At 39.6% G+C, this 27143-nt stretch overlaps 1 protein-coding gene and 1 long non-coding RNA gene across 3 annotated transcripts in view; one reads left to right on the top strand and one right to left on the bottom strand.

Moving 5' to 3' along the window:
* BTBD9 (BTB domain containing 9) overlaps nt 1-27143 on the top strand; it is a 484930-nt gene that overhangs the window by 153786 nt on the left and 304001 nt on the right. The gene's annotated exons all lie outside the window — the stretch shown is intronic.
* Nucleotides 5707-6634, bottom strand: LOC112623391. Its single transcript, XR_003119127.1, has 2 exons — nt 6444-6634; nt 5707-6163 (listed from the first exon to the last, which is right to left on the bottom strand). It is a non-coding gene; the product is annotated as an uncharacterized LOC112623391 (long non-coding RNA).

Here is a 27143-nt window from a genome sequence, read left to right as displayed (position 1 = left end):
CATCTTTTTCTTTTTTTGTCCCCTAATATCATCTCATTGATGCTACGTTGAGAGGCTAGATCCATTTTTAAATCTGACTCTGGAAATCTTTGTTGTCGATATTAAAAAAAAAAAAATCCCTTGGACACTTGAAAACCTATAGGGGCTGGGCATGGTGGCTCACACCTTTGGGAGGCCGAGGTGGGAGGATAGCTTGAAGCCAGGAGTTCAAGACCAGCATCACAGCAAGACACTATCTCTATAAAAAATACAAAAATTAGCCAGGGGTGATGGCATGTACCTGTAGTCCCAGCTATTTGGGAGGCTGAAGTGGGAGGATCGTTTGATCCCTTGTCTCAAAAAAAAACAACCTTTAGGGAATAGCTTTTTCTAACTGGGGACTTTATTATCTATTACACCTATTTCATACTTCGTGCACCCATTTTTAAGATCTAGACCAGAGGTCAACAACCAACGTTTTTGGTAAAGGACCAGATAATAACAATTTCAGGTCTTGTGGGCTAAAGTCTCTGTTACAAATTCTTCTCTTTCTAAACAATACTTTAAAAATATAAAATTTATTTTTGGCTTGCAGGCCATAGTTTGCTATTCAAAACCTTAAAGGAGCAAGAAATTGTTTTACTCATACCTGGTGATACTTGCAAACTCGATCCCCCACCACCAACCCCCACCTTCTTTCTTTCTTTCTCTCTCTCTCTCTCTTTTTTCTTTTTTCTTTTTCTTTTTTTCGGGGTCTGGCTCTGTCACCCAGGCTGGAGTGCAGTGGTGAGATCTCAGCTCACTGCAGCCTCGACCTCCCTGGACTGAGGTGATCCTCCCACCTCGGCCTCCAGAGTAGCTGGGATTACAGGCATGTGCCATCATGCCCAGCTAATTTTTGTATTTTTTGTAGAGATGGGGTTTCACCACGTTGCCCAAGCTTGTCTTGAACTCCTGAATTCAAGTGATCTGCCCTCCTTGGTCTTCCAAAGTGCTGGGATTATAGGCATGAGCCACTACACCCAACCTCCCCCCACCTAAGATAGGTCTTCAGATTATAAATAAAATAATCCCTCAGAAAGATAGAAGATAATTTATGTAATGGATAACCACAAGCACATAATTTTGTCTAGTTCCTTAAATGTCTTCATAACCAGAAGCTCAAAGATGAAATCTAACTTACGGGACTGTTTTAAATTATTCTTCATATTGTGTCCTTAGAATCCTAGATTTGGGTACAGATTCAAATAGTTAACTCTCATGCTCTCAGCAGGGCCCATCTAAACTCTCTCTTGTAAACATAAGGGTTAAGCACAGATTTTAGAGTTAAATGGACTGAATTAGGTCCCAGCTTGGTCATTTACCAACTATGTGACCATTTCAAGTTAAAATGAGAATAGTGCTACAAGCATACCCCTTTTTGTTACACTTTGCAGATACTGTGGTTTTTTGTTTTGTTTTGTTTTTACCAACTGAAGGTTGTGGCAACCCCGTGTTCAGCAAGTCTTTTGACCTTATTTTTCCAACAGTATGTGCTTACTTGTGTGCCTGTGTCACATTTTGGTAATTCTCAATATTTCAAACCTTTTAATTATTATTACATCTATTGTAGTGATCTACAATTGATGATTTTTGATGTTACTATGGTAATTTTTTGAAATGTCACAAACCACACCCATAGAAGAGAGAATTTAATAGATAAATGTGTGTATTCTCACTGCTCCATCGACTGGTTTTTCCCCCATCTCTCTCTCTCCTCCAGTCTCCCTATTCCCTGAGACACAACAGTATTGAAATTAGGCCAGTTAATAACCCTGCAGTAGTCTCTAAGTGTTCAAGTGAAAGGAAGAGCCACATCTCTCTCACTTTAAATCAAAAGCTAGAAATGATTAAACTTAGTGAAGAAGGCATATTGAAAGCTGAGACAGGCTGAAAGCTAAGCCTTTTAAGACAGTTTGCCAAGCCGTGAATGCAAAGGAAAAGTTCTTGAAGGAAAGTCCAAGCACTCCAGTGAACACAGGAATGATAAAAAAGCAAAGCAGCCATTGCTGATATGCAGAAAGTTTGAGTGGATATGAATAGAAGACCAAACCAGCCACAACATTCCCTAAAGCCAAAGCCTGATTCAGAGCAAGACCCTAACTCTTCAATTCTGTGAAGGCTGAGAGAGGTGAGGAAGGTGTAGAACAAAAGCTTCTAGCTAGCAGAGGTTGATTCATCTTGGAGCTAGCAGAGGTTGATTCATGAGATGAAGAACAGAAGCCATCTCCATAACATAAAAATGCAAGGTGAAGCAGCAGCTCCTTATGTAGAAGCTTCAGCAAGTTACCCAGAAGACCTGGCAGCACATTTTCAAGATAGATGTAATAGCCTCCTATTGGAAGAAGATGCCATCCAGGACTTTAATAGCTGGAGAGGAGAAGTCACTGCCTGACTTTAAAGCTTCAAAGGACATTTCTGATTCTCTTGTTAGGGGCTAATGTAGCTGGTAACTTTAAGGTGAAGCCAGTGCTCATTTATCACTTTGAAAATCCTAGGGCCCTAAGAGTTATGCTAAATCTGTTCTGCCTGTGCTCTGTAGATGGAACAACAAAGCCTGGATGACTGCACATCTGTTTACAGCATGGTTTCCTGAATATCTTAAGCCCACGGCTGACACACCTACTGCTGAGACAGAGCAATTCCTCTCAAAATATTCCTGCTCATTGACCACATACCTGATTACCCATGAACTATGATGGAGCTGTACAAGGAGATGAATGTTGTTTTCATGCCTGTTAACACAGCATCCATTCTGCAGCCCATGGATCAAGGAATCGTGTCAACTTTCCAGTCTTATTATTTATGAAATACATTTTGTAAGGCTATAGCTGCCATAAATAGTGATTCCTCTGATGGCAAATTCCTCTGATTCCTCTGATCTGGGCAAAGCAAATTGAAAACCTTCTGGAAAGTATTCACCACTTAGAGGCCATTAAGAATGTTTGTGATTCGTGAGAGGTGGTCAAAATATTAACAGCAGTAATTGCAGACTGAAGACATGACTGGATTGCTGCAATCTCATGAAAATACTTTAATGATTGAGGAGTTGCTTCTTATGGATGAGCAAAGAAAGTGAAGATAGAATTCTTGAGATAGAATCTACTCCTGGTGAAGATGCAGTGAATATTGTTGAAATGGTAGATTCTAGAAGAAAAGATTTAGGCTGTCACACAAACTTAGTTGATAAAGCAGTAGTAGGGTTTGAGAGGATTGACCTCAATTTTGAAAGAAGGTCTACTATTGGTAAAAATGCTGTCAAACAGCATCGTATGCTACAGATAAATCTTTCATGAAAGAAGAGTCAATAGATGCAGCAGACTTCATCATTGTCTTACTTTAAGAAGTTGTCACAGCCACCCCAGCCTTCAGCAACCACCACCCTGATCAGTCCAGCAGCCATCAACATTGAGGCGTGATCCTCCACCAGCAAAAAAGATTATGACGCACTTGAGACTCAGATGATCGTTAGCATTTTTTAGCAATAAAGTATGTTTTAATTAATGTATTAATCTGTACTTTTTTTAGACATAATGCTGTTGCACACGTAATATACTACCATACAGTGTAAATGTAATTTTTATATGCACTGAGAAACCAAAAGTTTTGTGTGGCTCACTTTATTGTATGGTCATAAACTGAACCCATGACATCTCCCAGCTATCCCTGTACCTGTCTCATAGGGTTGCTACAAATGTCAAAGGAGATCAGGCTTGTAAAACAGCCTTGGCAGAGGTCTTGGTACAAAAGAAGCACACAATTGATAAAGGATTACTGTTATCTCTTTTTGTTTTAAAAAGATATCCAGTATTCTTCTTCAGGAATTGATTATAATCTCAAATAGTAGTCAATCCCAGGAAGTGTTTTCATAAATCTAACCCATATTTTATCTACTCCAGAACTTTCGCCCAGTCTGCTGAACCTGTAATCCATTTCTTTTTATTTAATCCTTATTAGACATTTAAAAAACAACTAATGATTACCCCTGAAGAATAAAAATATAACACTTCCGTAGTAATTCTAGTTCTAGTTTCATAGGTCTGATTTTCCTGTGCACTAGTTATTACATCTCACCTTTAGCTTCTGTGCATGTCTGCAGTTGAAGAGCAAAGAGCTGAACACAGGATCCTAAACAAGGATTTCATCATCATTTGATTTATCCATTGAGTGACATTGAGTATAACATTTTAGTATACACCCATGATATACTAAACACTATGCTTGGAAGTAGACATATAGCAGTAAACGAGATTAAGTTGTTGCTTAATGCAGTTTACATTGTAGTAGGGGAGATAGAAAAATGAGACGTAAAGAAATAAATATGATACTGACTAGTCATATTTTGACGAAATTGGAATGGGGGAATAAGCTAGCCAGTGGTTGAGTTTGGGGAAGGATCTCTTGAGCAGAACGGTCAGGGAAGGCCTCTCTGAGGAAGTCAACTGAGCCAAAACTTGAATTACAAGAAGTTGGCTATGCAGGAATCTAAGGGAGAAGTGTTCCAGGCTAGTGAACAGCAAGAGTAAAGGCTGCGAAGTGGGAACTAGCTTGGCATTTTTGAGGAACAGAAAGAAGGCCATGTATGTCTGACATATGGTGGGTAGATGGTCTGTAGGGTGTTGGGAGGAAGGTATATTTAGCAATGAGGGCAGACAGGTAGACAGGAGCTATGTCCTACAGGGACTTGATAGTGTGGAATTCTAAGGATGACGGGAAACCATAGAAGGGTTTAAACCGGGTGATGGTAGTTTAGATTTTTGAAAGATAACTCTAGTGTGATCTAGTGTGAGAATGGACTATAGGGAAGACCAGATGGCAGGTGGACAAGGAAAAGTGAATAGAAGTGACAAAATTTTCATGGAAGTCTCAAAAAGTCAGTCTTTCAGTATGGGGAGGGGAGATGGGAGTGGACAGTAGGTAACAGAAAATCGACTCCTGGATGTAGCAAGATAGAGCTTAGTGGTGTCCTTTAAGAGCCATTTCCATGGAGTCAAGGGAGAAGGGAATAGAGGCTGAGGAAATAGGGGTGGCAACACATGTAGAAGATAAAGTATCACTGGGAGGGGAAGCAGAGAAATGATGAAGAGGTTGGAGGGGGACCTAGGGTCAAGGAAGGATGATGTTAAGGTATGTGTGTGGATTGGAATGATACCACAGGGAGGGAGGATTTGATCATGCAGGAGAGTAGATATTTGCAGGGGCCATGTACCTGATTATGGGAGAGGGGCTGGATCTCTAGCTCAAGGAGAAGATTGGCTTCAAGTAGAATTGAGGTTCCTTCTTTTCCTGTAACAGGAGGAAAGGCAGAGTATGTAGAATAGATGTGCACAGATTGAAAGGGGCAAAAATGGAAGCCTTACCTTCATGGTGACAGTGCTTGTGCCTTGCTGGGTCTTTGTTGTATGTCATGGCCTCAAGCTTTATTTTTGCTGGTCCCCTGAGTTATTTGTGCTATATGTATTCTTTTCCTACCCAGGCCATCTATCTAAGATATAGATCTGTTTACATGTCTGTCTCCCCGACTAAACTGGCATCTCTTCAACAAGAGTAGTTATCTTTGTATCTCTAGACGTAGGTCAGTGTTTGGCAAGAACTCAGTTGAAGGAATGACAGCTACATCAGTAGAAAGGACTCATATAACAGCTACACAAACATGCGGTAGAAAGGAAAGTAATTCAAGAGCATGAATAAAATTAAGTGTTTATATCTTAGAATAATTAATATGATTTCTCTTTTTTAAGTGGAATAAATTGTTACTGATCACCAGAATTGAGGAGTAGCTAGAAGTTAAAAAAAAAAAAAAAAAGAGAGAGAAAAAGGATCACCTCACTACCATTTGGAAGAAGATGGACTTTTAACAGCCCCTTTCAGTAGGGATGAGTTAGTGCCTGGCATGCTTTGGTGGGAAGCACAATTCTAGGTTCAGGAGAAAGTGAGTATCAAACGTGTCTGGGAAAAGCAAATCCCAGTGTGATCAGCTTGCTTGTGGAAGATTAGCAGGGGTTGAGTGAGTAGAGGGCTTAGGGCAAGAGTAAATGTTAATGAGAGATGGCCTAAGCAGACTTGTGCCAAAACGAGTGAGAACAATTTGACAGGAAGTTCAGCTGAGCATGTGTAGCTCTTCTCCAAATGCTTTCTTCTTGGACTGGGAAGAAACACAACAAAACAAAATAGTTACTTTACTCTTCAACATTATACAGCACATCCTAAATGAAACATGAGTTTCTGAGTTACAAGCTGCCCCTGGCAAACAGGCTGGTTATAATCTCAGTGTGTGCCCTGAAATTAATGTTCCGTGGGCACTCCAGATTTGTGTGACGTACTGTAAGTTATATCCAACTGAACTGTTCTTTTAACTGCCTGCATTAAGCATCATGAAATAAGTTGCACTGAAAGGAACCACCTGAATAAAGAAGCTTTTGTACCTTTGTAAGTCCTCACTGCATGACCCCAGGTCACTGCTGTTGAACTTGGGAGCTTTCTCTCCCACTTCTCACTCTCTTGCCTTTAATGGATGGGGGTCTCCACACCAGGTTTTCTTTCTCTGTCATCTGCCCGGTGCTAGCAAGTGGTGCTACGAGCCTCATTAGGGGAGGGCGGGTAGTGTTGAGGCAGGCACTGGCCCCTCCCTCATGTGCCCCGCTTCCCAGAGGCTGATGGGATACCAACTGAAAAGAGGTCGTGAGCAGAGCTGCTCACCCCAGAGTTCATTTTCTCTAGACTCATTAAAATGCTGCCTTCATATTTCCCTTGGATTTTTACTTTTCAAAACACTTTATGATGTGCGGCCTCATTTTATTTTACATTAAGCTGACAACCTAACATCTCACCAAGTATCAACTGGGAATACAATTTTGCACTCACTGTGCTGTGCCATCTTGCCAAGTTTTGTCTTTGTTACTTAGCTCTCATTCAGAAAGGAATTAATTTGAATTATGTGATGCTATGGTTGTCTCCTTGAAGAAGGGCTAGATTCCTGCACACCTTGGGAAAGTATCTATCTGTGAATGTACTTGAATCTTCCAAGCTATATGCCATTCTTCTCTCTTCTTTCCCTTCACATCATCATGGGCTCTTCTCATGTTAGAATAAATCTTTCTGTTTTGCCTCTCCCTACTCAATGGGATTTCCAAGGGCCCATTGTTTCTGTCTTCACTTCCTTTTACCTGGGAGAAGCTGATACTGATGGAAAGGCATTTTTGAGTCTAGATATAAAGCTCTTTGTTTAAACAGCGTTTTTAAAAGAAGAGAATTTTTACATTGCCAAAGGTGCCCAGGTGTTGCCTTCCTTCCCCATGAGGATTCTGCACAGAGCGCACATTCATACCCATTATTCTCTTAGTGTCAGCCTGTGTGATGGCTATATGCTGTCTTACCAACACTACGTTCTGTTCGGGAAGCCCCAAATCTTGGATGGGCACTGGATCTAAAACTGGCACTGGAATCATCCACTCAGAGGAAGAAAGATTGAGGTCAGGTGGGGAGTGAGACAAGCAAGTTGTCAGGCTTCTTTTCAGATGGTTCTCAGAGACACTTCCGTTACTTAGAACATTGGGTTTGGTGGGGGGTTTTGATGTGTTCTATAGCTGAGCTACAAGCAAAATTAGAGCTTTTTATTTATATACTACTTTGCATGGAGATAGTCTCAGGGTCCCAGTTAAAGCACTGATTTCTTGAAAAGAGTTTGATGTTCCATCCTATGCTTAATTTAAATGAGAGGCTAAAAGCAGATTGTGTCACCCACCAATGCCCATGTGACAGGACTTGCACCAATCTGACCTACACTTTCACAAGAGCTCCTAAGCAGAGTGCTGTAAGAATATCTGTGGGTCTTCTGCCTTAACTCCAGGAATGGCAGAGATGAGCTACTGTTTATTGAGCACCAACATAGGGGAGGTACTCTGAGTGTTGAATGCGTGCTGTCTCTCAGCCTACAAGAGCCCTGCAAAGGAAGTGCATTGCTCCCCATATTTATGGATGAGGAAGCTGAGTTATCAAGAAGCTTGCCCAGAGTCATGCAGCTAGCAAGGAGCAAGGCGGGGTTTCAGAGCTACGTTTATCTGTTTCCAAAGAGTACACTCTCCCCTCAATCCCAGTGGTGCTTCTCAAGTAAATCTTAAGTATTGCTTTTTTCCCTTCTATTTCTCTTACAGTCTATAGAAAAGAGCATTTATTTAAAGATTTTAGTGCTCAGCTGGGCACAGTGACTCATGCCTGTAATCTCAGCACCTTGGGAGGCTGAGGTGGGAGGATCACTTGAGCCCAGGAGTTCCAGACCAGCCTGGGCAACATGACGGAACCCCTTCTCTACCAAAAATACAAAAGTTAGCTGGACATGATGGTGCACAGCTGTATTCCCAGCTACTCAGGAGGCTGAGGCAGGAGGATTGCTCGAGCCCAGGAGGTAGAGGTTGCAGTGAGCCAAGATCGTGCCACTGCACTCCAGCCTGGGCGACAGAGCCAGATCTTGTCTTTTAAAAATAAAAATAAAATAAAAAAAGATTTTAGTCCCCCTTATAACTTGAGGCTTGGATTCTGAAGTGAAAGTTGTTGTCCTGAGATGTGTTAATTGAGCAGTAGTAATACCAACTACATCAGTGGGACTTGGTGGCCCAGTCACACATGCGGTCAGAAAGGGAGTGTTACCTCATGCAGCAGTGATTCAAGCCTGGGCTTGGATTTTAAAATGTTGGAAACTTTTGAAGAAATGGGATTTTTTTTCTTCCACAGATTGTAATAACTTTTCCATTGTACCATTCACATAATCACCACCTCATGTTTGTCATGTAACCAATTCATGTTTTTACTAACATTGAGGAAATAATTTTTTTTATGCTTCCTCCTTACTATCAGTTTCTCCCGTCTACACCGTGTGGATTATCAGATAAACAGGAAGGTCAGTGCTCGCTTAACCAGGGTTTGGCCAGTGCTCAGTGAGTGGGAAGGCGTTCTGAGAGGAGCTGGAGGGGTTGTGTGTCTGAGTCCCTGTGCTTTACATTGGGCCCCTGTCAGGTTCCACTGACTTTTCATTGCGTATTTGGAAACTCTCTCATAGCCAGAGCAAAGCCCAGGGAAAGCTCTACTCCTGTGGTGTTGGTCGCATTCTTGTAGTTTCCATTTGATAACAGCATAGTTCACAGAGAACTTTTTGAGCTTTTGGAGAACTCCTGAGACTTATTTTGTCTTTGCCTGCAGCCAAAATAATTGAAGCACTGTCAGTCTATTTCAGCAGCACTTCTTCAGGTAGAAGGTGATACTATTTGGGATGTTCGGATAGACCAAAGAGAACACAGATTGTAGCTCCTCCTGGAGCGATAATCCTGGTTTTATATATGATAAAAGTGAAATGGAATTTTAGCTCACAAGACATACCAAGGCGACTTGGTCATTATAGGTAGCAGCCTCGCTTATAATTTCCAAAGTTTCCTCTGAGTTTTAATCTGGCATTTGTTTATTCCCTTCTCCAAGGAAAACAGGATTTCTTAGCTCTTCCCTGTAGCTGCTGAAATAAATTCACACTTAATTTGAAGGCAAGTGAAGTAGGTCAGAATCCTTCCGGAAGCCAAGAACCCACCTATCTTCCCTCCTTTAGTTTTCTGTTTTGTCTGCCCGTCCACATTTCCTCTGAGGTCCTCTAAGGAGAGTATGGGAAGAAAGAGAGTCAACTTCAATGATGCAGAAGGTTCAGAGAAAGTGGTTGTAGATGACTGATGAGATTTGACACCATCCTCACTGCTGGCCATGTAATTCTCTAAAAAAAAGTAGGAGACAAGATAGAGATAGTCAGATCATACTAATAAACTATTTTTCAAGCATCCACATGCCCAGAGATGCTTAAAAGACCGGTAAATAGATGTGTCAGATGATATATATGAGTAAGCTAATATGATAGTCAAATCAATAAAATAAAACCAAAATATTTTAAAGGTGGCAAAGCTCATGAGAGCCCAGTACTCACAAATATATAACCTTCTTTTGCACATGTTTCTCCTCACATATATACGCACATAATCAGAGACTGGTAGTAAAATTTTTTAACTTTTGACCCCCTCCCCCTTCCTAGTAGGAAGCAGTTGAGGGAAAAGAGAGGAAACAGCATGTATTGACCACATGCTACTTCCTTGTAGGTACTCATACATGCTTTTTGTCTTACCTAATCCTGTATAACATCCCTGTGCAGGAGGGGTATTCTCAGTTTTACAGATGAAGAAATTGAAGCCCAGAGAGGTTGCACCATTTTCAAAAAGTGATGGGGCCAGATTTCAAAAACAGGTTCACCCGACTCTGAAGACCTTGTGTGAATTCTCTTTCCACTAAACCATGCTGCCTCACCAGAGAGCCACTGATGTCTTTACTGGATGTGTTCATGGCATCTTTGCTCAGTTTGAGTTAAGTGAGCAATTCTTCTTAAATGACTCTAGGATAAGAGGACCTCCTGTAGAGGTTTTACAAAAAAACAAATATCTCCAGTTTGTATTGCTTTCATCCTTGCTTTCTTAACTATAATCAGCATTGATTCTTTTCTATTCCCTGATAGCATTAAGTTATAACATTAGGGTGAAAGAAAATAAAATCAGCAAATATAGATACTGCTCATTAGCTCAGTAAAATGTGAGAATTGGTAATAGTTAAAGTAGGTCTTATCTAAAAGGTATGGACATAAATATAAAGCACAGGATTAGAAGTATTTCAGATAAAGCTAACTCTGTTTGCTAAACAAGCTTTTTTAGGTATAAAGGAAAAGACAGTCTTGCTTCTGAGCATCTTATTGTAAGCCTGATTCTGCCCCTGGCATGTCCTGTAGATGAGAGTTTGCTCTTATAAAATAAGCCATGTCTATTCAATTGTATTCAGATGTTACAGCTAGCACATGGTAGGTACTAGGTAACACTTAGTTGAAGTGAATCACTCTTAGTCTCTAATAAAACGTCTTTTAACTACTTCCTTTTGCTTCTGTTCCTTGTACATCTGGATTACTTTACTCTCCTCTAATTTTGACTGTCATCCTCAGAGATTAGAGAAAGAAAGCACAGATTAAGCTTTCTCATTTCATTTCCCCAACTTATGCCTCAGTGGAATTCATGCCATTTCAGGAGCTCTTCCCTTTTAGGAAAGACATCTGTCTTTGTCATGCATCCCCTGGTCCTCAGCCCTTATTAATCTTCAGAACCCTACCCATCCCAGGTGTCACCTCACTGAAGCCTGAATGTCAATGGCAGGGCCCCATGTAGTGTTGTTACTGTCCTCACTCCCTGTGCATATTTTAAAAATCAGTTTAAAAAGTTTCTATTTAAAAGCTCCAAGGGAAAATTAGGTATAGTAATAACATTTTCATATGATTATTTGCCATATTGGCATTGAGGCAGAGAAATCTGTTAGAAAAACTGTTTGCTCTTTTCCCATGTGTCTAGACTGAATAATATAAAGCTGGATATGCTGTCTCTATTCTGAAGCTGTCATGTGTTATAATAACTGGTTTGACACTTATTATCTTTTTTAATGCAAAGAGGAAATTGTCAGAGTCCACAACAGTAAAATAGATCCTTTGTTACTTGTATTATTTTTACTTGAAAGTATTTTTTACTCTCTGCCTTGATAAAACTGAAGTTTATGTGGTAAAAGACGACAACATGACGTGAAATGCCAGAATTTGGACAGTATCAGAGCAAAGCAGGATTCAAATGAATCATTAATTGGTATTTTTTAGGACCAATGTTTATAAGCAAAGCTGTCAACTGAAATCACAGCCTAACCTCACAGGATCTTAGAGCTTTTTCAGAATAATTATTCATCAGTGACTTTAATATGTCTTCCTGGAGTTGTGAAATGTGTACTTTTCACGCTGGCTCATAAGCACATGTTATGCACCCTGGCTTCACTCAGGTCTGCATTCGTTTATTCCGGGGTGTGAGAAGGGAAGGTGTAGCCTCACAAGTACACTGAATTATGCTTTTAATTTTATTTCCCTGGGAGGAATTTGTGATCAGATGATTCTGGCCTTTGTGTTGTGCTGCCTTGAAAACAATTTTTAAAGTGCCTAACTGTTAAGCTTAAAAACTACTTTCATTTACTTTCAATGAACCTTTGATATTTAACAGTTAAATTATACAGAGTGAAAAACACAATGGCAACCCCAAATTAATTTTTTCCAGCCTGCCAAACGGACATTCAGGAAATCAAATGGACATTTCCAGACTTAATTTGCCAGTTTACATTCTTTGAAGAGTTAGGGAGAAGGGCTCTTGGAGTGAGCTGCCATAGAACAGACTGGGAATAAGACCACTGAATCTAGAGCCATTGTGTTTCCAGGTCTGGCTTAGATTATCTGAATCCCTCCAGAGAATCTCTCTACACCTTTAGAACTCAGTGTTCATTTCAGGGATCAGTCTCTTCCCTGCCCTATCAGTCCGTGATTCAAACTGGGAAGTATGGCAGCAGCTTTTGGCTGAAAAACAGCAGACACCCAAGAGATCATGGGTATGCTGTTCTTCTCAGAACCAAATTGTGGCCCTTATATTGGAATAATTTGTTCATTCTGGGCAGTCAACAAATATTACATGCCTGTATAGGATGATGCTGTGCATGGTGCTGTGGGGAAGGACAAAAAAACAGAAAACAGTGAATTGGACAGAGAAGATGAGAGCTAAAGGCAGCATATGTTGTGTCAGATTAGTGCTTTGTGTAGTAAATGTTGAGAGCAGGCTTTGAGATGCTAAGGGAAGCCTCACAGACCCATAGCTGCAGAGCAGGAATATACTATGTTCAGGCAATGGTAGAAGCTGGGCTGTAGGAAACACAGCCACAGATTTGAACAAAGATGGCGACAGCAGTATGGATCTAGCTGAAGATGTTTTTTCCTTTTAAATGTAACTGTTACTAGGAGATTTTCTGAGAATATAAATATTACTATTGCAGAAAATTTGGAAAATAGAAAAACATTGAGATGGTAAAAATCACCCATAATCTTATAGTCCGTAGATCACTAATTCAGTACTTCATTCTACTTCTTTTTGGCCATGTGTACGTGTGTGTATTCTTTTTAAAATTGAACTTCAGATCATATTATGTATGTTTTATATTCTGCTTATTTCATTTAACATTGTTTTACTTTTCCCTACATTATTAAATGTTCCTTGAAAACATTTTCAAGGGATGTATAGTGTTTCATTATATAGAGGTACCATAATTTGATTTTTCCTGTATTGAAGCACATATAGTTTCTATTTTGCTGTTGTAAATAATGCTCTGATGAATATTCTTGTATATAAATTTTTGCTTATTTATCTGATTGAGAGTTTTAAAAAGTATGCTTTACTTTCATATGGAGTTTAATGTGGCATTTGAGTTTGAACTTTAAATTGTTGGCATTAGAGATCATCTAATTTTCTTCAGTCATAATGTGGACTAAAAATTTGGCCCTAGAAATGAATGTAATTATGTCTAAGAAAGACAGGAGGATATCTCTATGCTGGAACAAGTGGAAATACTATGAAAAAAGAGCTTTGAGAACTGATTCTGGTATTGATTCATTTATTTATATGAACTAGGAGCTGTGCTAGGCCCTGGGAATGAAGATGGCTTTGATTAGTTTAGGTCACTCTCAGCTCTTTCCTTTTTCTCTTTTCTTTTCTGTTCTTTTCTGTTTTTTCTTTTTCTTTCTTTCTTTCTTTTTTTTTTTTTTTTTTTTTTGAGACACAGTCTCACTCTGTTGCCCAGGCTGCAGTACAGTGGTGCCATCTCAGCTTCCTGCAACCTCTGCCTCCCAGGTTCCAGCGATTATCCTGCCTCAGCCGCATGAATAGCTGGGATTATAGGCATGTACCACCTCGCCCAGCTAATTTCTCTATTTTTAGTAGAGACAGAGTTTCACCATATTGGCCAAGCTGGTCTCAAACTCTTGACCTTGGTTGATCCACGCACCTCGACCTCTCAATGTGCTGGAATTACAGTTATGAGGTACCACGCCCAGCCTCAGCTCTTTCCAGAACTACTGCAGTAGACTCATAACTAGTTTTCCTGTTTCCATCTTTTCTTCTCTCCATTTTCTACTCAGCAGTTAGAGTGTTCTTTTTAAGACATAAATCATATCATGTACATAACCCATTAAGCTTCTCACTATATGGAAGTATGAGATAAAACCCAACTTCTTAATATGGTCTACAAGGCCACTGGACTGCCCATTTATTAAGTAGTCCAGCCTTACTGGCCTTTTGTGCATTTTCCTAAAATGTGCCAAGCTCTTTCCTACCTTAGGGTTTCCCCATACATTGCCTTCCTAGAATACTATTCCCCTAGTCTTCACCTAGCTATCTTATACTTACCCTTTAGTCTCAGCTCAGTTTTTACTACCAGAGAGAAGCCTTTTTTGACTACTATCACCCCTTAATGAATTCCTCCATACCAAGTATTTTTCTTTCAAGCACTTATCACAATTTATTATTATATCTTTAATGTATGTCTTCCCTTCTAGATTGTAAGCTTCATGAAGGCAGGGATCATGACTGTCTTGTTCACTTTTACCCAGTACCTATCACTGTCTTTGTCATATGGTAGGGGCGAAAGAATGAATGAAAGGTGACTAAGAGATACCATCCCAGTGTACTTAGGATTTGTATTCTTACTGAGCTTCCATATTGGTTCTACGGATAAGAGCAGAGTAGGAATCAGAAGTGATGAATGAGGGTTTTTATTTAGATGGTTGGTAGAATTAAAATAGAATTGACAGAAATAAGCTAAGAGATAAGTCAGATTGGGAAAGAAATGAATCCAATTTTCAGCATGTGGAATTTAAGGATGAAAGCTGGATAATCCACTGGAAAAAGTGAGCATGCCAGTACCAATCTCTTGCCTTAATAAAACAAAGCCATAACCCAAAACTATTGTTTATTTCTTATTTGGGGACATTATTTATGAATCAGAGAGCTCACTTCTTTTTATTGAGGTTCTGAAGCCCATTTTTTAAAAAAAGAATAGTGCATTTGTCCTACTGAATTGCAGATGGATAAACAGAAGAGAGAAAGCTATCATTTTATTTTTACTTGAAGACATGGCATTCTGCCATCTCTATTACTGAATCCCTGAAGACTTCTTGTTTTGTTTGGAAGAGAAACAGAAGTTGGACCTTTTCTTCCTTCCTCACCTCCCCAGCCAATCCTCACTTCCATTATTTTGGAAAAATATCTAAATTACAAATTTGAGGAGCTTCCATGGTGTTTTCACATACTTCACAGGATCCAACCATAGTATCAGGCTTACAATATTAGATTTTGAATACAGTGTTTAAAATCTTGGTATTTGAAGAATTGCAGATACATTTAAATTGGAAGCTGATTTTCCCCCAAGAAGTCATAGAAATATTCTTTGCTCTGTGAAATGTGAGTAATGCAAGAGTGGGCTTGATTATGACTTGAGCAGGATTATAGATCTTAGAAAGGCCTACCTAGATATAAGCTCATCTTTTCACTTTACAGGCCTAGCATATTTTTGGAAAACGAATGAAGGTAGGAACCAAAATCCCATCTCCTGTAGGTGCCTTTTGACCTTTTGTCTGTAGAAGCTGCAACATTTTATTCCTGGACTGGTTGGTTATTTTTTACTTGTTTTCAACACGTAGTCTACCTTTGACATATTAGTATGGTAAATTTGGATTTCATATATAATTTTTTTTAAGTTATATAAAAGACCAAGGAATTGTCTTGCTGCTTGGGGACCTTTCTATGACAGTGCCCAACTCTCCTTTTCAGTAACCAGCTCAGCCTGACACAGTTGTACTTGCTGCTTAACATTCTGTAAAATGTTGTTTAAATATTTCTAACTTATTGTTTCATGCTGGGTTTTATGGAACATAAATTTCTATTTAGGCCACTAATTTACAGTAGAAGTTTGTTACTAATATCACTGCAGGCTCCATCCATCTAAAAATATTGCTCATAACCTATGCTAAAAATATGTTATATATTTGCACTGTATGTAAACAGTGTTGTGTTTTATTAGTGTGCAGTGCTTTGTCTATGGAAATGTTGATATTGCAGCATATATTTAGCGGGGATAGGATTCAAGTGTGGTAGAAAGGCTACAGAAAAGTGAAATCCCTGCAGGATGGGATTTATGGAATTTTCAGAGCACTTTGCAGAACATCTACATATAATACCCACATTTTCTACAGAGGCAAAGTGGAGTCTTGCAGAATGTTCAGAGAAACTCTGTTATTTCATGTATTCTCTGTATTTCTAACTGGCTTATAGAGGCCTGAAATTGCAAATATATTCAACTCAAAAGAGGCAATCATTATTGCTTGAATGACCATGTTTTTGCCTTCAAAAAATATTTATTAAATGGGCCAGAAATAACATAAGTTGGATCTTCTTTTTGGTAATGAAGAGGCATAATTCCAAGTAATGACATTTTAGTTTCTTTCTCTGGGTGACCTTGAGCTGGAGGAGATGATTCAGGGATGAAAGGTGTAGGACTTTGGAAGAGTTTCTTTGGATCATTTTGAGCAAACTTCAGTCACAGCCGGACACAGTACTTCATACCTGTAATCTCAGCACTTTGGGAGGCTGCGGTGGAACATCTCTTGAGGCCCGGAGTTTGAGACCAGCCCGGGCAACATAGTGAGACCTCATCTCTGCTTAAAACAGCAACAACAAAACCTTTAGTCACTACAAGTCACTTAGACTTGTTTCCTATATTTATTCTGAGCTCTAAACCTGCCTTTCATTAGTAAAAATAAGGGAAAGAAGTGGATTAATTGTGGGTTAATCCTAGTTATACAAGTTAGTTTTGTTCTTGAGGTCCTAGTGGGTCGAATTCCTTGGGTGAGGCAAACTGTGCACTGACCTCATCTTCCTCGCTTTGACAGAAGCATCACTGCCGAGTGCCACCTGGTAAACCCAAAGTTGCTACTTGTTAGCCAGTTGAAACGATGATTGTGCCTTAAAAACAGACTGATTTAAGTTGCCAATTAGGTCACCCAGAGCTGAGCTTTTATCACTTTTCAAGGGTATGCTAAGATTTGATAGCCATTTTTATAAATGGAATATCTTACAACTTGTTTAAAATACATTTGCAGAAAATTAAGGCCATTGGTTCTGCCCCCAAAATAGTGATGCTATGGTAAGTTTACCATCCTCTATTTACATGTTCCCTAGAGCTTCAAAGTCATCATCTTGTGATGGAGATTTTTTATAAACAACTCCCAAAGAATTTTAATGTAGCAAATGAATCTTGGAAAACTGCTCTTTTCTAATTTACTACTTCGTTCAGTGCATGTTAAAGAAGCAGCAGTGAATCGTATAATTAAATGTGATTTTAAAGGCTTCTGAGGTGGCACTTTCCAGCTGATACTCACTGGCATTTTGCTTGGCCTGTTGGACTGAGGCAGGAGGGCTTCTAATGCTCCTCTCTTCTGAAGGCAGACTAAGTGTGAAGGGTACTTTATCAGCAGAGTGCTGCTCATGCTATCATCACCTGCCCTGCAGAGGTACACACTCTTTTGTTGAGAAGAAGGCAGTTCTTCTCTTGTTGGTTGTTTTACTTAGAAACTTCAAAAATGTTCACATTAAAATGCTAAAGCATTTTCTGAAAGCTAGCCAGTAGATCACTAGGATAAATGGGATGGAATCTGAGTGATGAAGGATTTCCACGAAGGTCCTTTTTTCTGAGTTCACAATAACACCAACCCACCCTAATCAACCTTTATGTCCACAGACAGGACATTGCGTGCAATTCCCTGAGCTATAATCCAGTCCGTCTTCAACCTATGCTTCCTTTTTTAAGGCCAAGACATCTTTTGGCTAGATACACTTCTGTGGTCAGGGTCATAGTTGTCTTCCCATCTAAGCTTGACCAGTGCATACGCAGGCCTGTACTGGCCAGGATGATAAATGTGAAGATTGGACTGCATTTCATGGCTAGGTTCTCCACTTGGTTATTTTCTGTCCTCCTGTGGTTATTTTTTCTGTTCTTGTAGAAAAGAGAACAAAGCCCATTTAACAACTGCAAAGCACACAGTCTGCAGAGACCTGAAAGATTACTGGCAACAAAACATATTTATGTCTTTAATAAGGAATTGAAATTTACCACTCACTAAAATTTTCCTTCTCTTTTCTTTCTGTTTTCTCTTTGGAACTTGTTGGTGTTAGGAGGATCAGTCTGGTCTCCAGGATGTTATTTTGATGTCTTTTGTTTTCCGAGGAAATATTTTATAGTGTTTTCTGACAGTGATAAAATTTTGAGGTAATTCTAAATTCTTGTGTACATGCTTAATTTTGAAGTAAGTATTAAAATATTTTGTATGGCCTCCAAGTATCTCAAGTCTGAAAGATTATGTGGCATATAATAAATGAAAGTGAGTGTGAGAGTTTATTGAAAGGGCAAAAGATGTGGCTGTGGAATAGAGGTGCTGTATTTCAAGGTGAAAATTAAGTGATATTTGTGCAATTCAAAATAAAACTACTCAGACGACAAAATCCTGGTGTCTGTGTAATGGTCCTCTAACAAAGTCTCTTAATGACAAGGAGGCTACGATGCCATGAATCATGCAAGGTATTTTAAGAGTGGGTTCCTTAAATGCCCTAATTCCCCTTTTTGTATTCCTCAGGACACATGGTTAAGAAAGTTCCTAGACACTTTTATTTGGAGCTGAGGGATATAAAAGCACTATTGAAAGTCGGTGAAATATGGTGAGGTAGGCCATCCACTGCTTTTGCCTCATTCAGATTATTTACTTGTTGACCATCCACACATTTCTAAATAGGCCTTTTTTTAATGCAACTTTAGATTTTTACAAAGGTACCAACAAGATTAGTAGGACTGACAAATGATATTTTATTTCCTTAGTAAGGATTGGAATTCTTTTCATGGGTTTTTCAAAATGTTTTAATAATCCTCTGAGTCCCAAATCCATCCTCTGGCGATTTTCCCTACATAGTCAAAGTTAAATATTTTGGATGGGGAGTGAGGCTGAGAGAAACTTTGCTCGGAGAGAGGTAAAGCAACCTTTGAGGAGGAATACAGAAACTGTATTTCTGTCTGTAAATGTTATTAAGAAAGTTTTATATTCTAAGGTTGTGATAGTCATTCATTGGCTCATTCACCAAATGTTTGAGTATCTTTTCTGGGTATACTGTATATGGTAGATGATTTGATCTCTTTTGAGTTGAATTTTAAAGGACTATCCTAGGGAAACTTGAGAGTTCCAGAGGAGAATAAAACATGATTTCTGCCTTCAAGGGACTTACAATTTGATAGATGCAAAATAATAAAGCAGTGTGTATTAAGTGAGGTAATAGAAGTACAAATTCTCTAGGAGTTTAGAGGAAGGAAGCTCATATTTGCAGGGAAGGTTTCCTAACAATATTTATACTAGACCTTGAAAGATGCCTGGGATTTCTTTAGACAGAAGAGGCACAGAAATGTATTCCTGGAAAAAGTTACAGGAAAGAGAAAGGACATATTTAGGAAATGGCAAATGCTTCAGTTTGGCTGCAATATAAGGTGTGTGTGAGGTATGTAGGGAATATTAGGAAATAAGGTTGATATATAGGTTGGGGTCAGAATAGAACTTTGAATATGCCATGCAACAGGGGTTGAATTTACATGATAGCTGATCTTGAAGACTGAAAACTAGGAAATTACCCAATCAGAACTGTGCTTTAGAAGGATGTGCTGGGGGACTGGGCATGGTGGCTTACACCTGTAATCTCAGCACTTCGGGAGGCCAAGGGGGGAAACTTGAGGCCAAGAGTTTAAGAAAAATGTACTGGAAAACCATGAGTAAAATAGATTAGAATGAAGGATAGAGGGTACAGAGAAATTGGAATTCAGAAATTCTATTGGAATTACCTATAAAAAACAAAGGTAGAGCCACTTTAAATATGTGCAGTTTATATATGCCAGTAATACCTAAATAAAGCTGTTTAAAGAAAAAAAAAAAAGCATGATAATCAGGCCCTGAACTTGGAAATATGAAGGAAAGTTCAGATTTGAATGACATTTTGGAAATAGAATCTACAGAGGAGGATGGAAAGAGTGAAGAAGTAGGAGTGGAGTCAAACATGATCAAGTTTTTAAGCTTGGGTAATTTAGGAAAATTGTGGAGCCAGAATAGAAATAGAGAAGTCAAGAGGAAGGAGGAGAAAGCATTTTGATGAATTGATGAATCCCTTGGACACATTGTAACTGAAGTGTCCGCAAGATATCAGTGATTTTGTCCCAGAGGCAGGTGAAAATGTGGAATGGTGGTACATGGCCTAGATCACCTTCTCAGTTGATGCTGTACAAGCTGAAGCAATGGATATGGATGGAATAAATTGCTCAGCAATTTCTTGTAATTCTAGCTTTCTGTGACCTGAGTTAAACTCTAGTATACCTGAATAATACATAAGTTGGTATTGTGGCCTAATTTGGGGGGAGGTCATTTCTATGATTTTTACATTGGTTTTATTTCTAAGGTATTTGTATACATAGACTCTAACAGAACATAAATTCAGAAACAGATAGTTTTGTATTTGTTCAGGTGAAAATGACAGACATCCTTTCTCTTAGGTGTAAGGGAAGAAACTTTGAGGAAAAGAAGGGTCTGACAGTTTCTGAAAACCAAAGCTAAAAGGGACAAAAATAGAATGAGATCCTTTTCTATAGCATTCTTTCTCTGTGGTTTTAGGAAATGGTCTTCATAATTTCTTTTAATTCTGTAATTCTTTTTTGTTTGTTTGTTTTAATTCAGAACCACAAATAGGAAAATCTGCCATTTGAATTTTTGTTGAATTAGCTCTCTCATTAGCACATTCTAATGTAAGTGTTCCCTGACTTATTGACTGAAATTTAGTGGATTCTCCATGTATGTTTGGTTATGCATAGATTTGTTGCTGTTAATTGCTCTTGAATTTGGGGATTTTTATTTTATCAATAATAGAGCTTCTCTAGGCATGAGTGATGTTCCAGATAATATAGTTGTCTTAAAAATGTGACTGAGGGGCCGGGCGCGGTGGCTCACGCCTGTAATCCTGGCACTTTGGGAGGCCGAGGCGGGCGGATCACCTGAGGTTGGGAGTTTGAGACCAGCCTGACCAACGCGGAGAAACCTTGTCTCTACTAAAAATACAAAATTAGCTGGACATGGTGGCGCATGCCTGTAATCCCAGCTACTAGGAAGGCTGAGGCAGGAGAATCGCTTGAACCCGGGAGGCGTAGGTTGCAGTGAGCCGAGATCGTGCCATTGCACTCCAGCCTGGGCAACAAGAGCGAAACTCCGTCTTAAAAAAAAGGGAAAAGGAAGCATGGAGCTCAGATTTTCAGTCAAATTTAGAAAATTTGACATCATACAGTTTCCATAGATATTAAAAGACTAATAAAGAGTAATATGAACAACTTTATGCGAATAAATTAGACATCCTAGTTGTAAAGGACAGATTTATTAAAAGATAAAAATTATTAGCTGGGCACAGTGGCTCACATGTGTGTAATCCCAGCACTTTGGGAGGCTGAGGCAGGAGAATCACTTGAAACCAGCCTGGACAACATAGTGAGACCCCCATCTTAGCTGGGCATGGTGACATGCATCCGTAGTCCCTGCTACTCTGGAGGCTGAGATGGGAGGATTGCTTGAGCCTGGGAGGTTGAAGCTGCAGTGAGCCGTGATCACACCACTGCACTCTGGCCTGGACCACAGAGTGAAACTCTGTCTCAAAAAAAAAAAAAAAAGAAAAAAGCAAAAGATAAAAATTACCTAAGTCACTCAGGAAGAAATAACTGAAATACCCATATATACATATACATACATATATATATACACACATACATATATATATATATAAAATTTTTTTTTTTTTTTTGAGATGGAGTCTCACTCTGTCACCCAGGCTGGAGTGCAGTGGTACAGTCTCGGCTCACTGCAAGCTCCACCTCCCGGATTCATGACATTCTCCTGCCTCAGCCTCCTGAGTAGCTGGCACTAAAGGCACCTGCCACCATGCCTGGCTAATTTTTTTTTTGTTTGTATTTTTAATAGAGACGGGATTTCACCCTGTTAGCCAGGATGGTCTTGATCTCCTGACCTCGTGATCCACCTGCCTCGGCCTCCCAAAATGCTGGGATTACAGGCATGAGCCACAGCGCCCGGCTTGAATACCCATATATATTAAAGAAATTGATTTTTTGTTTTTCTGAGACAGTCTCTGTCTGTTGCCCAGGCTGGAGTGCAGTGGCACAATGAAGGCTCACTGCAGCCAGCCTCAATCTCCCAGGCTCGAATGATCCCTCTGCCTCAGCCTCCCAAGTAGCTGGGACTACAGGCACATGCGACCACACCCAGCTACTTTTTTTTTTTAACTTTAGCAGAGATGAGGTCTCACTATATTGCCTAGGCTGGTCTTGAACTCCTGAATTCAAGCCTCGGCCTCCCAAAGTGCTGGGATTATAGGCATGAGCCACCCTACATGGGCAAGAAATTGAATTTAAAGCTAAAAGATTTTCCACAGAGAAACACCAGGCTCAGATGACTGTGCTGATGAATTCTGCTAAACATTTGAGGAAGAAATGACTATCAATTCTATATAAACTCTTCTAGAAAAATTGAACAGAAGGGAATATTTCCCAGTTCAGTCTCTGAGGCCAGCATTACCCTACTTCCAAAACCAGACAAAGATACTATACAAAAAGAAAATTATAGGCCCAGTGCAATGGCTCTTGCCTGTAATCCCAGCACTTTGGGAGACCGAGACGGGCAGATCACCTGAGGTCAGGAGTTCAAGACTAGCCTGGCCAATGTGGAAAACCCCATCTCTACTGAAAATACAAAAATTAGCCAGGTGCGGTGGCAGGTGCCTGTAATCCCAGCTACTCAGGAGGCTAAGGCAGGAGAATTGCTTGAGCCCAGGAAGCGCAAATTGCAGTGAGCCGAGATTGTACCACTGGACTCCATCCTGGGCAACAGAGTGAGACTCTGTCTCAAAAAAAAAAAAAAAAAAGAAAAAGAAAATTATAGACAATATTCCTCATGGAAGACAGAATTTAAAAATTTTAACAAATTGAACCCAACAATCGATAGAAAGGACAGCTCTTCCAAGTGGGTTTTTTTTTTTTTTTTTTTTTCATGAATGCAAGGCTGGTTTTTAACACTCAAATGTCAATCAATGTAACTTAGTAAATTAACAAAACTGTTAGTTTGCCAGGGCTGTCATAACAATATATCATAAATTAGATAGATGAAACAATAGAAATTTATTTTCTCACAAGTCTGGATGTTAGAAGTCCAAAATCAAGGCATTGGCAAGTTTGATCTCTTCTGTGTTCTCTCTCCCTGGCTTGCAAATGGCTGCCTTCCTCCTGTACCCTCACATGGTCACTCCTCTGTGTCTGTCTGTGTCATAATCGCTTTTTACAAGGACACTTCTCAGATTAGAGCCCACCCTAACGAACTCATTTTAACTCAATATCCCCCCCTTTTTTTTTTGAGACAGGGTCTCACTTTGTTCCCCAGGCTGGAGTGCAGTGGTGGGCTCTCAGCTCATTGCAGCCCCTGCATCTCCGGCTCAGATGATCCTTCTGCCTCAGCCTCCCAAGTAGTTGGGACTACAGGAATAATATGCCACCATGCCTGGCTAATTTTTGTATTTTTTGTAGAGATGGGATTTCGCTCTGTTGGCCAGGCTGGTCTCAAATTCCTGGACTCAAGTGACCTACCTGCCTCAGCCTCCTAAAGTGCTGAGATTATAGGCGTGAGCTCTATGCCCAGCCTAGTTACCTTTTTAAAGTCTGTCTCCAAATACAGTCACTTTCTTAGGTACCAGGGTTTAAGACTGTAATGTATGAATTAGGGGGTAGAAGGAACACAGTTGAGCTTATAACACAAACTCAACATCATGTGATCTTCTTAATAAAGGCAGAATTTTGTAAAATCCAACACCTACTCCCAATAATTATCAGCAAACGAGAAGCATGAGAAAACTTCCTAAAACTGATCAAGGGCATCTGTAAAAATCCCATAGCTAACTTAATGTCAAGAGACTGAATACTCTGTCCTCCTAACGTCAGGACTATGTTGGGGATATCCACTTTAATGTCTTCCATTTAGCGTTGTACTGGAAGTTCTAGCTAAGGCAGGGAGGCAAGGAAGAGAAATAAAAGGCATCTAAATTAGAAAGGAAGAAGGAAAACTTTTTAATTCTCAGACTATATCATTGTCTATGCAGAAAATCCAGTGGAATCCACAAAAAAGCTACTAAAACGAATAAGTGAATTTAGCAATTGGCAGGATACAAATCATTGTACAAAAATCAATTGTATTTCTGTATGCGGCCCACAAACAATCAACAATTGGAATTTTTAAAACTCATTTATTATAGCTTCAAAAGATTTGAAATACTTAGGGGAAAAATCTGATAAAAGATGTGCAAGGCCAGGCGCATTGGCTCACGCCTGTAATCCCAGCACTTTGGGAGGCTGTGGCAGGCAGATCACTTGAACCCAGGAGTTCAAGACCAGCCTGGGCAACATGGCAAAACCCTGTTTCTACAAAAAATGCAAAAATTAGCCAGGTGTGGTGGTGTGCACCTGTAGTCCCAACTGCTCAGGAGTCTGAGGTGGGAGGGTAGTGTGAGTCCAGGAGGTGGAGGTTACAGTGAGCCAAGATGGTGCCACTGTACTCTAGCCTGGGTGACAGAGTGAGACCCTGTCTCAAAAAAAAAAAAAAAAAGTCTTGGAGAAATAAATGGAGAGAGAGATTGTGTGTGGGTCAGAAGACTCAATATTGTAAAGTTTTTGGTTCTCCGCCTTATTTATCCATAGATTCAATGCAACTGTAATAAAATCCCAGCAGGCATTGTTGAAGAAAATGACAAGCTTATTTTCAAAGTCATATAGAAATGCAAAGAAGCCAGATTAGTCAAAACAGATTTGAAAAAAAAAACAAACTAGTGACTTAACGTTTACCTGACTTTAAGATTTATTATAAACCTACCTTACTCAAAACAGTATAGTAGTCATATGAAAAGATAATGGAACAGAATAGAGAACCTAGAGGTAGACCCACACAATTATGGACAACTGCTTTTCAACAAAGGTGCAAAGTACTCGTATGTAAAAATGAACTTAAAATTCATACCTTGTACTATAGACAAAAATTGACCCCAACTGGATTATCGATCTAAATGTAAAACCTAAAATTATAAACTTTCTTTAGGAAAAAGAAAACATAAGAGAAAACCTTTGTTTTCTCTTGTTTAGGCAAACGTATTTAAGATATAGCATCAGAAGAACAGTTCATAAAAGAAAAAAATTGAAAACTTGGACTTCAAATGTAAAACCTTTTGCTCCTCTAAAGATACTTCTAAAAGAATGAAAAGATAAGTTACAAACTGGGGGAAAATATTTGCAATTATATATCTAATAAATAACATATGAAGAATCCTTACAATTCAACAACAACAGCAAAAACACCTCAGGGGAAAAAAGGCAAAACGTTTGAACTGATACTTCACACAAAAGGATATATGAGTGGTAAATAAACAGATGAAAGATATTCAATGCCATTAGATGTTAGAGAAATGCAAATTAAGGCTAAAATAAGATACCACTACATACCTATTAGTTTGACTAAAATTTTTAAAACTGACCATACCAAATGTTGGAGAGGATGTGAAGGAACTGTAACTCTTTTTTTTTTTTTTTTGAGACGGGGTCTCGCTCTGTCGCCCAGGCTGGAGTGCAGTGGCCGGATCTCAGCTCACTGCAAGCTCCGCCTCCCGGGTTCACGCCATTCTCCTGCCTCAGCCTCCCGAGTAGCTGGGACTACAGGCGCCCGCCACCTCGCCCGGCTAGTTTTTTTTTTTTTTTTTGTATTTTTTTAGTAGAGACGGGGTTTCACCGTGTTAGCCAGGATGGTCTGGATCTCCTGACCTCGTGATCCGCCCGTCTCGGCCTCCCAAAGTGCTGGGATTACGGGCTTGAGCCACCGCGCCCGGCCAACTGTAACTCTTTTAACACTCGGCTGCTCTGTTGGTGGGAATCTAAAATGGTGTAACCGCATTGGAAAACAGCTTGGCAGTTTCCTAAAAAGTTAAACGTACACCTACATATGATTCAGCCATTTCACTCTTAGGTATTTAACCCCTAGAAAAAGAAAGCATATACCCATACAAAGACTTACACATAAATGTTCACAGCAGCCTCATTTTTAATATGCAAGACTGGAACCAACCCAAGATGTTCATCAACAGATAAAATGAGTTGTGTTATAATTTATTGTGTACAATAAAATACTAAATGATAAAAAAAGAATGAACTATTGATTCATGCAACAATATGGATGAAATCAAAATAATTATGTTGAGCGAAGTAAGCCAGACAAAAAAAATACATACTGTATGATTCATTTATATAAAATTTTAGAAACCTCAAAATAACCTATAGTGTTAGAAAGCACTACAGATTGGAAACAGAGGCAGGGAGTGGAGAGATATGAGAGGGAACCATTACAAAATAGCACAAGGAAACTTTTGGGGTGACGGATATATTCATTATCTTGATTGTGGTGATGGTTTTACAGGTCAAAAATTAACAAATTGTTCACCTCAAGTATGTGCAGTTTGTTTCCATTAATCCTCAATAAAATTGTTAAAAGCAAACAAAAACTTCACTTTCCTTAAGAAGGGAATGCGAAGTCTGTAACTATAAAACTGTGCCACTCCCTTTACCCCAAGAGGGTAAACAGAGTGAGCGTGAAACGCCTGATTAGAACCAGGGAGGTGATTTCCTGAAGAACCAAATTTAATTACTTTTATAGTTAGGTGACAAACATTAAATATTTCATTAATTACTAAGTTATCCAGCCTTTTAAAAATTCCTGACTGTGGGGCTGGGCATGGTGGCTCACGCCTGTAATCCCAGCACTTTGGGAGGCCAAGGCGGACGGATCGCCTGAGGTCAGGAGATCGAGACCAGCCTGGTAAACAAGGTGAAACCTGTCTCTCTAACTAAAATAACAAAAGTTAGCCAGGCATGGTGGCAGGCGCCTGTAATCCCAGCTACTAGGGAGGCTGAGACAGGAGAATTGCCTGAACCCGGGAAGCAGAGGTTGCAGTGAGCTGAGATTACGCCACTGCACTGCAGTCTGGGCGACAGAG

The sequence above is a fragment of the Theropithecus gelada genome, chromosome 4, assembly GCF_003255815.1.
Source record: "Theropithecus gelada isolate Dixy chromosome 4, Tgel_1.0, whole genome shotgun sequence".
NCBI classification, from domain to species: Eukaryota; Metazoa; Chordata; class Mammalia; order Primates; family Cercopithecidae; genus Theropithecus; species Theropithecus gelada.
This window is presented reverse-complemented; position numbering and strand designations above follow the sequence as displayed.